At 38.3% G+C, this 16,622-nt stretch overlaps 1 long non-coding RNA gene across 1 annotated transcript; it reads left to right on the forward strand.

Moving 5' to 3' along the window:
- The first annotated feature begins 11,379 nt into the window (after positions 1-11,379).
- On the forward strand, positions 11,380-13,129 carry LOC122971790. Its single transcript, XR_006399562.1, has 3 exons — positions 11,380-11,636; positions 12,645-12,718; positions 12,964-13,129. It is a non-coding gene; the product is annotated as an uncharacterized LOC122971790 (long non-coding RNA).
- The last annotated feature ends 3,493 nt before the right edge of the window (positions 13,130-16,622 follow it).

Raw genomic sequence — 16,622 nt, forward strand, 5'->3', positions numbered from 1 at the left:
TGGCTTTTATATGCCAAAACTTTTGGGGAGGTCCCGTGCGCACCACATAACTTGTACATGTACAAGTCACAGAGTCCCTCCTTCATCAGAGAGAGGGGGCCGTCTTAAAACACGTCAAACAAGTTCACGTTTCAGCTCAAACGTGGATGATGAGGAGAGTCATCATTTACGCGCCGGCTCTCCACGCGATTTAATATCTTCTGCTTCTCTGTGGATTTTCTTAATTGAGACTTTTGTTGTGGGGAGTTTTGTCCTTTCGGCATTAGACCTGAGCTGATTTTTAAATCCTTTGGACTGTGGAGGATTTGGCTCCATAGAACAGATCATTTACAGCATAGCATTCTTTGGGCCACAGTTTATTAAGGCTGGTTTGGTTCCCATTGTGCAGGCAGTCAGTTTGGTTTATGGTTTATATTTTATGGTCACTTGGACTCAACGCTTTCTTAACAACAGAGGAAAAGTGTTTGAAAATGATGTATGACCATGTTTTATCAGTTCAAGTGAAATGTGCGCAATTTACGCATGAAGAGCAAACCAGATGGAGATTTAACTATTGCCAAGATAAGAAAAAGAAAGAAAACTCATGAAGTACTTGTACTCTAAATCATTTACTTTGCAGGCCTACCAGAAAAGAAAAAAACCTCACTCTGTGAGTATCAAGCACCTGCAATAAAAGGATCCACACCTTTGCTTAACCACAACTATACATTGAAACAGTATTAATTGACATTTTGAAGCAGTGAATCATTGCTAACCTGAAGTCATTATGAAGTGCATATGCAACATATTCACAAGTGCTGAATTCTCCCTCATTATAAGCATCTCAGCCACTGTTACCCTTTCTTATGATTAAATATGTATTCATGAAATGTCAACAGTAACTCACAAGCAAACAATGTAATGTAATGAGTTTAAAACCATGTACAACAACCAGTTTTAAAAATCTTCCTTTTCCAAAAGAGGCATGGCCATCCCATGATGTTGGAGACAGGGAAAGGGGGCAGAGAGAGAGGGAGGGAGGGAGGGAGGGAGGGAGAATAAAATCTGGCAGATTTTCAAAGCAGTCTGGTTACACTGTGGACACGTTGCAGCTTCTACAACTACAGAATGGCCCAATCTGACCTTTCATTTACTCTCTGCTGTCTTTTTTTTTTCTCTTTTCTTTTTTCATGACATTCAAACCCAAAGAACCACTTATGCTTTCTCTAGTTGGAATCAATGAAGGATATGAACATTAGACATTTAGCTGACATTTATCAAACACACAACTTTCGATCATGATCTAAATATTGTCATGTTAGACTGCTTAGAAGTGGACTTATGATATTTTCTGTATGTATGTGAGCTAATATAAACATTTATAAGAAATAAAATGGGTTTATAAAAGCTTCCAGCGACGGATAACTGAAAGACTCTTGGAATGAAAGTGTAAATATAGAACGTGGTTGTCTGTGATTTGCAAATATAATCAATAAAAATGCTTGTATGAAATGATCTGATGTGTATATCATGCAACACATGAATCAGAAAGCTTTTATTCTAATTAAAAGCTGCACAAATTATCCCAAATTATCTGCACAAAACACAGTCTGATGTTTATTAAAACATTTCATTGAATCCACGAATGGATGATACATCCACGTGCACACAGTACAACTGTTATCTGTAGCGCCGGGTTGCAAAAAAAGCAACTTTCAGCTGCAAGGAAAAAGAAAAGTTTCCAAGGAAAACTTGCGTAGTTAATGATTTTGTTTGTAATAAGCAGGTATTTTTTTTTAGCATCTGTTTCTAGTCTAATGAAAGCTAGGTGACTGCTCAAACACCTGCCAAACAGACAGACAGCTGTCAATCTCTTTACATTTTTTCTCCTCATACTGGGTGGTTATGGGGTGTTGCTGTATGCCTTATGTCATGCACTTGATTAGCATCCTTTTCTGTCAGCAGGAGCTTATTGCATCACCTTAGGGAGTAACATGCATCTTTTCTGATACAGTAGATTCAACTAAGTTTTGCAACCACACTGTCATGTATGAATATTAATATAGAAATAATAGAAAAACTGTACATTCCTCATTGTGGCCTGCGCAGGAAGATAGTTTTAAGCTATTATTTGCAACACGAGCACCATAATAAAGTGATTTAAACCGCCACAAGTGACAGTTTGTGCGCATGAGGAATTGCTTTTTGTGGCATTTTTATTTTTAAATAAGTAAGAGAAAGATGAGTGATGAGTTGTTAAATTTACAGAATATCAGAGCCTTCGGGGTGTTTTGAGACAAATGAAAATAGGGAAGTCCTGTTTCGCAGAGTCCTGTTGTTTGTCTGAGAGGAAACCTGATAAGACCTGTGCCTGTGTGCTGTCTCTGTGCTGATTTTTGACTTAAGAAACACATTTTCCCTTAAGCACATAAAATGACTGTTTTATTCATGGGTGCTATAATTTTCACCGTGTGTAAAATATAGTTAAAATAAACGTTTGATCAGTAGATTAGATTGAATCTTTGAGTCTCTGAGACAGCGCTTGCTCCTTCTGAAGTGACTTTCCATGAGTGAAATGAAGCCGAAGCTCGCAGGACAGTGTTTAAATAGAACTGGTAATTTTCTGGTGTTTGCCTTGGACTCCAGTCGCTGCAATCTATAATATATTTTTTCTGTGGCGTGTCTCTCAGAGTTCAGACTGGTGGTTTGGGTGGAAGTGCTCAGGATTCGTTTAGCTGCATTCAAATATCTTACCATTGCGCAGGGAGCTACATGTTTTCTCACTCCTGGATAAGATATTTTGCATATCTTAGAAAAGAATCTTCACTTTGCTGTCAGGTACTCCGGCCAAAGGAATCTGAAACAATCCACAGAGTTCTTCACTGCCAGCACAGGTCTTTGTGACATACAAGCAGAGGGAGAACAAAAATAATTGAAATGGAGCCACTAAGTTTTGCAGACTCGGGGGAGGAAATTCCAAGTTTGTCATTGGCAGCTTGTGGAAGTACACGAGCCTAAGATGTAACAGGTTGTGGGAAAAGGTGTCCTCCCAGCTGCAACTACAATGTTTTCATGATTTTCTTCTTGTTAATGAGAAGAAAAGTGTGAATGTTTTCCACAATGCAACCCAATAGACTCAGGCCCGACAGCTTTATGAAGCTGTAGCTGCTTGATGATGGTGTGATCATGTGTTTGCTGAAAGTGGTGCAGAATATACGTAACGTTATATTGGCTGATATTGTCTTTTTTTTAATAAAAATACATTAAATAAACAACAATCTTGATCTGAATCCCTTCGATTTGGTTGTTATTTAAAGAAATGTGACCAAGATAAATATTAATCTGGATGTTTTGGAATTGAAAAAACTTGTCAATGCTCTCCAGTGGATATTTTATAATAACATCAAACCAACTAGGTGTTTCTGACCTTCAATTTCTTGTCACTTACCAACCAAATATATATATATATATATATCGATACGATATATCTGCAATAAGCTAATATAGACCGATTTAACGGCCTGGCGAATTTAACAATCCAGCTCTAACGCAGACCCTCAGGAGGATGAACTCATATGTAGGGCTGTGGATAACAATTACTTTCATTATCAATTAATCTGCTGATTATTTTCTTGATCAATGGTTTAGTCTATGAGTATCAGTACAGAAAATGCTGAAAAATGTATGTTAGAATTCCCCACAGTTTTAAGGAGATGCCCTGTTTTGTCCAACCAACAGTCCCAAACCCAAAGATATTTGGTTTACTCTCATGTATGACACATAAAGAGATATAGAGAATAGATAGATAGACATAGAGAATTTTCAGCATTTTTGTTTGAAAAATCACTGTAATGATTAATCAATCATCAAAATAGCTGAGGATTAATTTTCTGTCCGTCGACTAATCAATTAATGTTGCAGCTCTACTCATATGGCGAATAACTCTTGGATGAAAAATGTCTTTAGGGCTGCAACCAACTGTTGTTTTCTCGATTCATTGATTCATCATTTTATCCATAAAATGCCAGAAAATAGTGAAACATACCTGTTACTATTTCTCACAGCCCAAGGTGGAGTATTCAGATGTCTTGTTTTGTCTGACCAACACTCCAAAACCCAAAAGATAATTCAATTTACTATCATGTATGACAAAGAAAAGCATCAAATCCTGACATTTAAGAAGCTGGAATGAGCAAATATTGGGCATTTTTGCTTAAAAATGACTAAAACAATCATTCAATTAACAAAATAGTTTAATATTTAATATTTTGTCCATCAACTGATCGATTAATTGACTAACCGTTGAAGCGCAACATATCTTGTACTGATGCTCATGCATCTATAGGAACTCTCTATTGTAATTAGATAACTTCACTTGAAGTGCCCAGTTACTTAACCTCACATGACGTTTGGTGATGGATTTACATCGCAGCATACAGCCTGGGCAGTGCTTGCAAAGTAACTAAAACAGGCTAAACTGTGCATTCCCCAGCAAGCCTCTGAGCTGTAGCCAGCAACACGTAGCATCTGTCCACGTGTTTCTACTTGTAGGACTCTGAACCTTTCCTTCTCCAAACTCTAGCAAAGCCAAACCCTTTTCCTGTCTCTGTCTCTCACTCAATGCCTGGAGGTTCATTTTCTTCCACCTTATTTAAGTTGCCAAGGGGCACTTATTTATTTTTTGCGTCTTCTTTTCTTTTTTTTTTGAACTATAATGTCTCCTTTGACTTAATGTCTGACTGAAATTTGGTAATAAGGCCACTATTACTTGCTGTTAAACCTTTTTTTTTCCCAGGCGATTCTGATGTTTGTTAATCATTTTCAATGATGGGTTTCACACAGACATTTCATGCTTTGTTTAGGTGGAAGCCCATTGTAGGCCCACCTGCTTCAGACAAATTACAGGGTATGATGAGGAAAATTGTACAGTATCGCAAATAAAATCAGTCACTGTACAGTGTATCTTTAAATTCTAAATGGCTGTTATCAAGTGTACTACCAAACTTAATGTTTATCTCGAAAGTATAATTATGATAAAAAATGAATTTCTGTCTCAGTTATTTTGTTGCAGAATCTCCTGCAGTCCACACGTACTCACACTACAGTGGATTGGCATAGCAGCAGTTAAAAATATTTATAGTAAGCGAATTCGGAGGCTAAACTAACACAGAAAAAGAGTAAACTGCAGGTCCCTAAATTAATGTGAAGCACCTCACATTTCAGTGCAACTTACAGCCAGTTTGACAAATTTAATACCAATATCAAGTCTGGTTTTAACGTCAGTACAAACAAAATGCATCCCTTTCACTTTCCCGTTCCTGCACGCGTGTTTTGCTCCTCTGCTGCTGTTGTGTGAACAGTGTGTGCACAGCAATCCCCCTCATGAGTTCAGAGAATTCACACAATAAACATTTATTATTTACCGTAAACTAAACTTTGTTTTAATGGGTATGTGAATCAGAAACGAACAGAGAATAGTAAAAAGAGAGTAAAAAGTTCTTTGATAATGTCTGCAGGTTGATGACGCACCCATCTCATAAATCAAGACATGACTCATAGATGAAAAGTATCACCATCAATATTGGTGATTCGGGCCCTGGTTGATTACTTGGTATCGGATCAAAACTACATTATGTGGTATCGCCCATCCCTAATGGCTCAATCTGACATCACTCAGTAATCACAACACTCTTCAATATAAACAGAATTCCTTTATAGTGATTGTGCAGACAAGGAAAGCCTTTTTTCTTTGTTTGCACAATGCATGATGGCATTTATCACCATTTAGTGACTATAGATTGCACAATACCTTTTATGTGGCATTGTGGGATAGTTTAAGTCGACTTTATAGGGTATAATAATTGTCTCAAGATATTCAAACACACAATATAGTGATTGTGAACTTGCAGTAGATACAATGAGTGTAAACTCATTTTTAAATGCCAGACAGGCTGGGATAATACCTGCTACATGAATTTTCAAATTTAGCTGTTTAGTTTTATTACTGTTAAACCACAGATCACCAAATAAGCCACCGTCCATAGAGATGTCCTGAGGGCGTAGTGGTTAAGATGCATACCACATGCTGTGATCGCAATGTCTCCGGTTCGACTGCGACTGGGGACCTTTGCTGCATGTTATAGCCTTCCCTCTCCCTCATCATTTCCTGTCTGTACCTCCACTGTGCCTTATCTACAAAAAGGAAAAATGCTAAACATATTGTTTTTAAAGAGCCACTATCCGTAGTTATGAAGTGGTACGACTAGAGCTCATTTAATTAAACCTGATATGAGTAATCTCCTTTGTAAACCTCAGGTCTCCAGCAGGGATCCTCAGTCAGTGTCAGACAGCTAGAGTCTGCCGTGTACGTGTACAGACGGGCAAATGACTAGTGTGACTACACCAGTCGCCTCTGTGAAAATAAACCTCCCAGCTGTGGCCCAGACTCTGCAAGTTCATTCAAAGCAGTAGCATCAGTTGAAGAAAAGAGAGACTTCCACGCGGCGTTATGGTTAAATTACAATTACAGGGTGAATGCCTGAGCCCACTTCTGACTGTTACTTGAAGTTGAGCCCTATGTGAACAGCAATCATCTCATAAAGGCCCGACTTTTGTCTTTTTAGTCTCTAGGCTGGGGTTAGTGCTTGCTGGCTGAGCACCACTCTCACCACTACAGTAGTTATTTACATTCGGGCTGGTCATTTTCTGCACTAGCATGCAATGGGAGGCTGAGATATCTCTATGTGATAGATGATGTATGCCTGATGAATCATCAGACTTACTGTTTTTAAACCTGCTCCCTGTTTGGTTGTAGCGTTCTCTGTAGCTTTCAGCATCTTAAAGGAATAGTTTTGGGAAATGCATTTATTTGCTTTCCAGCTAAGAGTTTGATGAAAAGATCAAAACCTTTCTCATATGTGTCTGTGAAATATGAGGCCAGGAGATGATTAGCTTAGCAAGTCCACCTGCCAGCACCTCTAAAGATTTATCTGTTTTGTTTCATCTGGTTTGTATAAAAACTATAGTGTGAAAAACAACAATTTGAGCTTTTACAGGGAGCTATGTGGGGGACTATTTCTCGCGTCCTGGAATCTTGTCATCATCACGACGTTGCCAGGCGACCAGCAGAGACTCAAAGAAGGCATATTTTGTCACCTGTGCTAAGTTAGGCTAATCGTCTCCTGGCTGTACTGTAGCTTCATATTTCACAGACAGATATGAGAGTGGTTTCAATCTTCTCGTCAAACTCTTGGCAACAAAGAGACTAAACATATTTCCCAAAATGTCAAACCAGTCCTCTGAGATGGTTGAAAGCTACAGAAATGCTACGGTAGTAGCTAAATCAACGGTGGGCTAAGCGCACTTCCCAAAATGTCTAACTATTCCTTTAACTCAAAAAGCCAGTAGGCGGACCTTGAGTTAAGATTATTTTGTCAATTTGTGTTTGTCTTTTGTTTCCAGGTATATACAGTAATAAAGAATGACATAAAATCCCACAAAAATGATGGAGGGGCAACTCTTTTAATCCTTTTAGACCTTATTGTTGCCTTCATCATCATGACATCAGCAGTTTTATTGAACTGTATTTATTTATTGAACAGCTCTGCTCTGGACCGGTTCATTCCCCTCCTGCATGGAAACTTTGGTAAATATTCTGGTAAAGATTGTTGGTTTGATTCCCTTTGCAATCTACATGCTGCTCCCCTATTGTCATTTTATCAATATTATAATTATTATAATCATAATAAAGCAGTAGTAGCATTAGGAGAAATATTAAGATTACATAAACTTGACTTTTGATATGAACTAAAGATGACCTAGTCCCATCTATTAACACATATCGGTTTAAGAATGATTCTGGAAATCTGACAGCCATTCTTTTGTGATTACTGTGTGTAGTTAGGAAATAGTGATGATAATAAGTGAGATAGTAAGTAGATCATGTAAAAACTCCCAATCAAAGGTTGGATGGAAGTCTTCTATTCAGCTTATGTACACTTATTGTAAGGAAAAAAATGCAAATAAAGGGTAAACGGACACCTACTAATTTAAACGATTCCAACTGTTTTTGAAACTAGAGCTCAGCTTCTCAACAAACCCAGCCTCTCATATCACAGACTCCACCTACTGTGACACGTCACCTCCTCTTTGGGGCGTGAGAGAAGATGGTGAGGAAGCCAAACGTAAAAAAAAACAAAAAACACCAATAGCCACCATCATGGTACCACGTCCTCCACTGGACCATCCGGTGGCAGTTATATGTTAAATGCAAGCCCATATTTTGATTTAATACCCACAAAGCACTCTGTTTTTCAGGATTTGACCTGCTACACACTCTTCTATGAGGCTTAAACTTCTTTTGGCTTCGTTCTCTGACAGAACACAAGTTTCAGCCGAGGCCCTTTTCTTCCTATTTTTTAAGTCTGGTTTTCTTTCCGTCTCTGCATCTGGCTTTCTCAACCATCCCAGCCCCCATCTATGCTCACTCTCAACTCTCCATCCCTCCCTCTTTCTCTCCCTGCCTGCTGTCCTCTCTCCCATCCTTCCACTCCCCCACCAGCGCAGACATCCAGTCAGACACAGAGAGTGGATGGAAAATATGACTGGATCCTTCCCTGACTTCAGATAATGTGCAATACTGCTGGCAAGCGTGGCACCACTAAAAACAGGGAAAGGCAGAGAGAGGCAGAAAGAGCATACCGGACAGTGAGAGTTTATCTGGAGGGCTGCTTTTAGTATCTCACAAAGTAAATTCTTTGAAGTAGAAACTGTTAACTTTATGCTCTTTTCAAGCAAGCTCTGATATTTTTTATAGCTTACACAAGTATTTATTGCGTATGAAATGGGGACAGTTGAGATTTTGTGGAAAAATCAGTTCATAAATGTTGTGCGCAACATCCAGAATAAATGATTCGTCTGTAGGCATTACACAAAAATCATTATTCACAGTAGAGATTCATAGGAAACAATCAAAGTGTCTCCTCATCTGATGACGTTTACATTGACTATCTACATGTTAGCTGCAATGTCAGAGGCCACAAGACAAAAACCAAAGAGCTCCACCGTGCATGAGGGTGTCATATTTCCCAGCCACAATAGCTCAAACTTTAAGAGAGCCTGTTCCAGTGCAGGCAGAGGAGAGTTAACGCAACGATATTTGGATGGAATATTCTATTCTGGATGGGAGACACAAAAAAGGAAAAAGTGACACAGGTTTTCATCCATGTGTGTGTCTCCAAATTGGATACATATGTCAGGAACTATTTGAATCATCAACTCTGTATTTCTTTTAAAAGTTTTTATATTTGTAGTATTGTAAAATAAGTATTGTACAACTGAAGAGATGCTTTGGTGTCTACAACACTTAACACATTTCTCCACATTCCTCTCTTAAAGTCATTTCCAGTTGACCTGCAGTCTCTTCAGGGTGGTTTGATGTCGGTCTATCCCAACATCTGGGAAAGTTAGTCAGTGCTTTAACTGCACTACCCACTCCTTGTCCTTTTATCACTAGTTTTTTGCTATTTTGCATTATCTACACACCAGTAAGCCTGATGAAGACTAAAATTGTTTTAGAGTAATCCACTTTATGAAGTATTCTGAGATCCTTTCCCTCATTTTACTGCTATGTTTTTGTATGTCTGAGTCATGCTGAGCAATTTGATTTCTCCCCTGTCACGTTCTACCACCAGCTGTAAACATTTAATGCCCAAACAGCATCTAAGAGTAGAGAGAATGATGATTTGAGGCTAAAGTCAGGCTCAGGCTCTGTCACAAAGTGAGCTTGCAAGGAATGATTTTGAGGGGGGGTGGTGGAAATGAGCTCAGAGATCCCGTCTGGAAATGTTGTTACTCCAGCTGCCTGCCGCCCCTCTGCTAGCACTCATAAATACTGTGGCCTACAGAGATGTTCACATGTGAGGAAAGCAGGGGAAAGTAGGAGGTACAGCTCAGTATAAGAGAGGAAAAAAGACAAGAGCACAGAGCAAGAGAGAAAACAGAAATACAAAGATAACTGCGTAGGAGGAGGCTTTAGGTTCTCAGATGTATTGAAATGGAAAGTGGGAGTTTTTGTATCAGTATCTAACTGTATTATTTCTATACAACTGACAGCGAGAGGGAAAGAGGCAGAATAGACAGCAGGTAACCTCAAACTGAGGGAGAGTGGAAATGGAAATAGGGAAGCCTGTAACTATGTAGGGAAAAAATTCCCATCTGTCTGATGACTCATTCTCTCCCCTCAGCCACAGAAACGAAATTTAACAGTGTCCTAGTTCTTACACTGCTGAGACAATGATATTCACAAATTTTTGACTATGTACTGGATACATTCAACATCTGCACATTCTTGAACTGTTTCTGTCAGTCCAGCTGTATGTATATTACCCCAAAAGATTGTTTCAGAATAAAGATTACTTATGGTTGTCTATATTTTTAGAGTAATTTAGGAGTTTGGAGTACATTTTAGTTGTTTCTGATTGCATGATCACTAACTGATTGGCCTGTCACAGACAGTTAAGTACAAGCTGTTATGTTATCTCAGTCTTGGCAGTCTGCATCTTGTAGGATTTTCTTCTCTTCATAAGTTTCCCCAATACAGACAAGCAGAAGTTAAACGCATTAGTCTACCTGGCTGCAATGCTTTCCATTCTCTGGATATTTGATGTTGCAGGAAAAGAAGAAGGGAAACTTACCTCAGCCGTCTATGAAATCCATCACTGTCAATAGCAAGTTTTTGTTTTTTGTTTTTTTTGTAGAGGCATTATGCAGCAGCATTTATCTCCTACACAAGTGAGAAATAAACATCAGATTATGTATTCATCACACTTTGGTAAGCTGTATCAGTCACATAAAGTCAAAACTTTCTGGTGTTCATATTATATATATGACAATATTAGCACGCAGCCTTGTCCCTACGAACCCAAATAATGGGGTTCAAATTCTTCCACCCAGTTATTTTTCAAACAAAAATGACAAATTCTCTCTGGCTTCAGCTTCTTTAATGGAAGGATTTGTTGCTTTTCTTTGTCACATATGGCAGAAAACTGAATATATTTCATTTTTTGGAATTTTAGTTTGACACAAAATGAGCAAACTGAAGATTCCGAGAAATTGTGCCGAGTATTTTCGCCAGTTTTTTTTAAACATTTTATTGACTAAATAATTAAACGATACATCCATATTGAAAATAAATATAAATTGCAGCCCTAGCATCTTTACAACAACACATTAACGTCAGTTGAATAATTTTAAAAGTACTTTTTGATATTTCCGTAGATAATGAAAAGCCCTTTTGGGGGATTTTTTCTTCTCCTCACACGTTATTTTCCACTGTTACTTTTACGTCTACTAATTTGCTTCTGCAAAAAAACAAAACTTCAACTCAAAGACTAAGAAGCAACCAAAAATTATTAAAACTCAAGCCAAATATGTTTGATACCAGAAGTTAGATGAATTGATTGATATCGTTTTCACTGGAAGTAGTAAGCCTAGTTCTGTCAAGTCCTTTCTTGACGTGTTTTATCTTTTGTATTTACTAAATGTAGAAATAGACAACAAGACATTGTGGTTTGAAGAGCAGTAGCCTGCAAACAACAGCTGTGTTACTGACCAACAACAGCTGTGAATCTGTACACAGCATCTCTGAAGTCCACCAGGTAAGTTACTCTTGGATGTTTTGGTGTAAACTAGGTTTGAGCTATCTTTGGCGAGGAAGCTAGTTAACGAGATACAGTAGCTGTTGGCTTTCTAGCTAACAAGATACAGATGTACTTGGCTGGTTGAAGCGCACTCCTCTTATAATTAGCTCACAAGCTTTTATAGGTGTTTTAATATGTATTTTTTCTTATTTAACGTAGGCTAACTATTTTCCATTGCTTCCACTCTCGTTGCTAAACTCGGCTAAACACATCCTGAACCAGTCTCTTTACTGAATTCACATATTGATCTTTTCATCTAACTCTCAGTAATTAAGCAAGAGTGAATTTCTCCAAATTTCTTTAACATCATAATTGGAAAACTGAAGGCGCGGTACACAAATCAATATAAGATTTTGGTTACTAACATTCATACTTGGCTTCATTAATAATAATTGTACTTGTATTGGATCTTTTCTTTTTACCTTTGGACCTAAGTGTGCAGAACTTTCCCTTCTCCAAGTCTGATTTAAAAGAAATACTCAATTCATTTGATATCTGTGTGTTTAGTTAGGTGTGCAGAGTAGGGCTGCAGCTAACTATAATTTTCATTATCAATTAATTTGTTGATTATTTTCTCGATTAATTGATTAGTTGGTTGGTCCATGACATGTCAGAAAATTGTGCACACTGTTTCTTAGAGCCCAAGGTGACGACCTCTTTTGTCCCGACCAACAGTCCACAAACCAAAGATATTCAGTTCATAGCTATCATAGAAGACCAAATAAGCCAGAAAATATTCACATTTGAGAAGCTGGAATCGGAGAATTTGGACATTTTTTTCCTAAAAGACGACTCCAAATGATTAATCAATTGTCAAAATAGTTGGCTATCAAGTGTTGGAGCTCTAGTGCGGAGCCTTTCTTTCTTCATATTTGATGTCGTTCTCACACCTGCAGTGATCTCAAAAGTTTAAAGAAGAAGAAAAAAAGATTGCCTTATGTTTTGCCTTTACGTTCCTCTATACAGTACCCGGCTCATGAGGAGGCCGCGCCAGTCTATGAGTAACATTCATCTGTGCGCCATATGTGATTATATCAAAAGTAAGTTTAACCGTATGGAGGAAAAGAAATTCTGTTAGCTTCACTGTTAGCTCATGCACACTTGAACAAAATCAAACATTAGCTTGAAAAATGGAAAAACACTGACTAGAAGGTATATTATTAACTAAAGACTTCCTTATGATCTGAATATTTATCAAACCTTTATGTCTCGTATCATGTGATTAATGGAACAAGGCTGTGAATCAGTGTTACTTCATGACAACTTGTTGCTCTTTTTTTTCCAGTTAAGAGCAAAATACCCCTTTTCACGATAGACCAATGTTGTTTTCTAAAGGCCCCCAGGTCTGAGGGCTTAACATTACATCAGCACATGAAAGTGAAGGATGAAAAAGTGCCTTGTAGCTTGGACTTGAGTGGACTCCCTCCAGGATTAGCCAGGAAACCACAGGAATAAAGTGCTCAGGTTAAACGACACTCTGTATGTTTGTTTGCTTTATTTGTTTGAGAAAAACTGTATATTTAAGGCTGAAGTACCCAGGTTAATCTTTGGGAAAATACTCAGAAAAAGTAATCCGTTGCACATTTCTTTCCCCAAATTGTAATGATGTCACAGACTGTGGCAGGTAATCCAATTACTTTCATGTGATCTTCTTAAAGTCTTACCAGTCCTTACCTGTCACTGGTATTGTCTGACAGAAACATTTTCTCTACTAGGTTGAGCTGCCACAGGTCGCTTCGTTTCTCTCTGTGTAATTGATGCACACCCTGTCAAAATCAGATTTTTACCTGTAGCAGGGATTGAGGATTATTGTCACCATAATCCCTTAAAACGACAGTGTTTTTGCCAGTTTGTTGTGAGCATGTTTTCTAATCAAGTGCTTTAATAGATAGCTTGTAAAGTTTGCTGTTGAGGAAAACGACAACTTAGTTTTGTCGTCTGTATATGCAGCAAGTTTGGTTGTTTTTTCTCACTTTGCAGCTTTTTCTAAATGCCGTCGCTGTCAAATTGATAAGAGTTGTTTTCTTAACTTGCTTTTGTCATTTTGCTTTTTCTCTGAAAACAGTTGCCTGATGCAGCCAAAAACAGCACTATGAGAGCTCTGAGAGTGAACTAAAACAGGAAAGTTGTGAGCTTAACAATGAGCTGAAACTCACTATAAAGCTTCGTAAAGCCTTTCTCACATTATATGTTGTCATTTCCTACATTGTTATTGTAAAAAAAAATTGATTATAGCTACTTTAAGTTGCATCGCATTGAGCTTTCAGGTATGTTTCCAAAGTCAAACTTGTTATGTTTGGACCGTGACAACGTCTTTTACCTTTATCAAGTAGTCTTTGTGCCTAAACCTAACATAACATTTACTAAAGCTGTGGTCATAATCTTTTTTTTTTTAATTCAAACATTTTCTGAAGGCCCTGACAAACAATATCTTCCTATTGATTTATCAGAAAATGCTCATACTGCATTTGGCCTTTTTGGGTGACAAGGACAAACAACATATTGTATTATTTAGTTTGGAGGACTTGTTGGTGTCCTACCTGCTCACAGCTTTAATTTTAAAGTAATATTATAATCATTGCATGTTATAATTTTAATGACAGCGTCTTGAAACTCTAATTTCTTTTTCAATAGTGAAGTTAGCATGATCATAAATTTGTAAATCATAATGTGTACTTTAGTATTGTTACAGAAGCCATCAGAAGAATTTTAACTCCTCTACTTTCGAGAGGAGCTTGGACACGTATGTATGACTTCAGCTGGGTTAAATCATCGTTCAGCAAACCAACTGTACTGACTCATGAGAAAAGTATCCAAAAGCTTTTCAGACTCTAGGTGGGTTAAAATAAAGTAAAGCAAAATTCCTCAAAAAATCCCAAAGTGTTCAAAAGATGATGGATGGAGTTTGTATATTTAGGTTTCTTAAAGACTACTGCAGTCCCCATTTTGGGTCTTTTTGAGTTATTCTACCGTGATGCTTTTGTGAAAATGCTGTCTGTTTTGGAAAGAGGAAACAACAGTCGCTAATGAGCATGTGCAGTAGATCCCTCAGTGCTCCATTAGACCGAGCTTGCAGTCCAGCTCGAGGTTGCTGAGTACTTCAGAATGGTTGAGAAGAAAAAGGTGACCTCAATACGAAAGAATGCAGTGTGGTCTGTTCTCCCTCCCCTAACATCCAGCACGGGCAAAAATGGCTTCTCTTAACCCACTGTTTAGCGGGAGGGAGTTTATACATCTCGAGCCATTTAAATAACCACATAGACGCCTTCTCCTCCTTACTCTTCTTCCTCCCTTATTTTCACCTCCTCTTTTCATGGGGAGGATGTGAGTAAAGTTGCCACGTTAGATGCTTTCTCTCTTTCCCTTTGTGATTGTTCTCACTTTGCAAAAAAAGGGATCTTTGAGAAAACAAACACAGTCGTCGCTGGCGGACATCTTTATCCTCAGCATGCACAAAAAAGCGACAAGTCATTTTAGTTCACAACAATATATTTATCAAAAGCCGTGCCTGTGCTCTTGTACATGTCGCTCTGATATGGTGGAGCTTTGTTGATGCTTTTAGTTGCAGCAGAGGCCTTGAGAATGCCATTTCTGTCAGTTAAGTAAACATATTCTGATCACACATGCTGATAGCAATCTTAACTTCCTTTTTGCCATGGCTTGCTTTCCTTTTTTGATACAGTGAGTTTAATTACTTGCAGTAGCAACAGTCAGGCCTATCTCGTTGCACTACCCTTCATCATAGATCAACTCAGTGTTGGAGTAAAATCTTTAGAAAGTCCAAATTATTTCCTCCTACCAGTCCAAGTCAAATTTTCTGACAGTATTATATCAGTTAGGTCTTTTCACAACCTAATCCCCCAGCTTTACAAGAAATGAATCTCATCCTGACTGTTGCTGCTGTATCAGAGTCTCTTTTTCTGCAACTGCATGCATTGTTTGCAATGTTGAGATTCTACCATGGAGGCCTCAGGAGACAAAAAATTTTGCATGATGAGGGATCCCGATGCCAGCCACATGTCCAGGAACCACTGCTGCTGCTGCCGCTGGAGGAGGAGGAGTTAAGATTTATGCTTGCCTCCTGTGTCACCCTGAAAATGCAGGACTAACCGCTTTCAGATGTAGGTTGGGGAGGAAGTATGGAGTATGGTGTTGGTGGGGGAGAAAGGGGTGTTTGTTTAGACTGTGATGTGCAAATTATACTAATGATCCATCCTAATACAGGCATTTGAATTTCATGCATTTACAGTATGCAGAGAATTGTAAGTAGGTGCAGGGCGAGAGTGCCTTGAGTAATTATGTGGTGGGTCGTTCATTTCTGCTGCACTATTTAAGAGTGCAGTATGCAATGAGGCAACCTTTCAGTCATTTACTGCTTTATGAAAAGTTTAAATTTCCTCTCCCTCTGTAACAAGCGATTCAGGCATGTGTGGAGTTTAGGCCTTGCTGGATTTAAGACTTCACAATGTCATATATACTATGAGAGACCAGAAAAAATATAAACACCTGCATGATGTAATGCAATAGCACTGCAAAAAAGAACTTATTTAAAATGTTTTTGTTGAAATTACTGCTTTAGCTTTTAGCATGTTGACACATTTCAATCAGGGAAGACACAAAGTTAAAATCAGTGCAGGAGCTTTATTTGGCGTCGATTAGATGGATGTGTAGGAATCCCCCTTGGGAGACAATGACAGGGCAAAGGGTGCGTATGGGTTGGGCATATTATTGCACCATGCTGGAGACCCATACTAAAGGCAAAGCAAGGGAATTTTGTTTTAATATAGCAGATATGATTACAGGTAAACTTCTCAGTTTGCTTTTGAATGTGGCCTCAGTTGTGACAAATCTCAGGTCATCAGGCAGTCTGTTCCTTATCTTGATCTTATTCTGGGTGCAGTAAGAAATACACACGAGAGGTCTGACTGGATTGTAGTCAGCGAG

The sequence above is a fragment of the Thunnus albacares genome, chromosome 20 (assembly GCF_914725855.1).
Source record: "Thunnus albacares chromosome 20, fThuAlb1.1, whole genome shotgun sequence".
Taxonomy (NCBI): Eukaryota; Metazoa; Chordata; class Actinopteri; order Scombriformes; family Scombridae; genus Thunnus; species Thunnus albacares.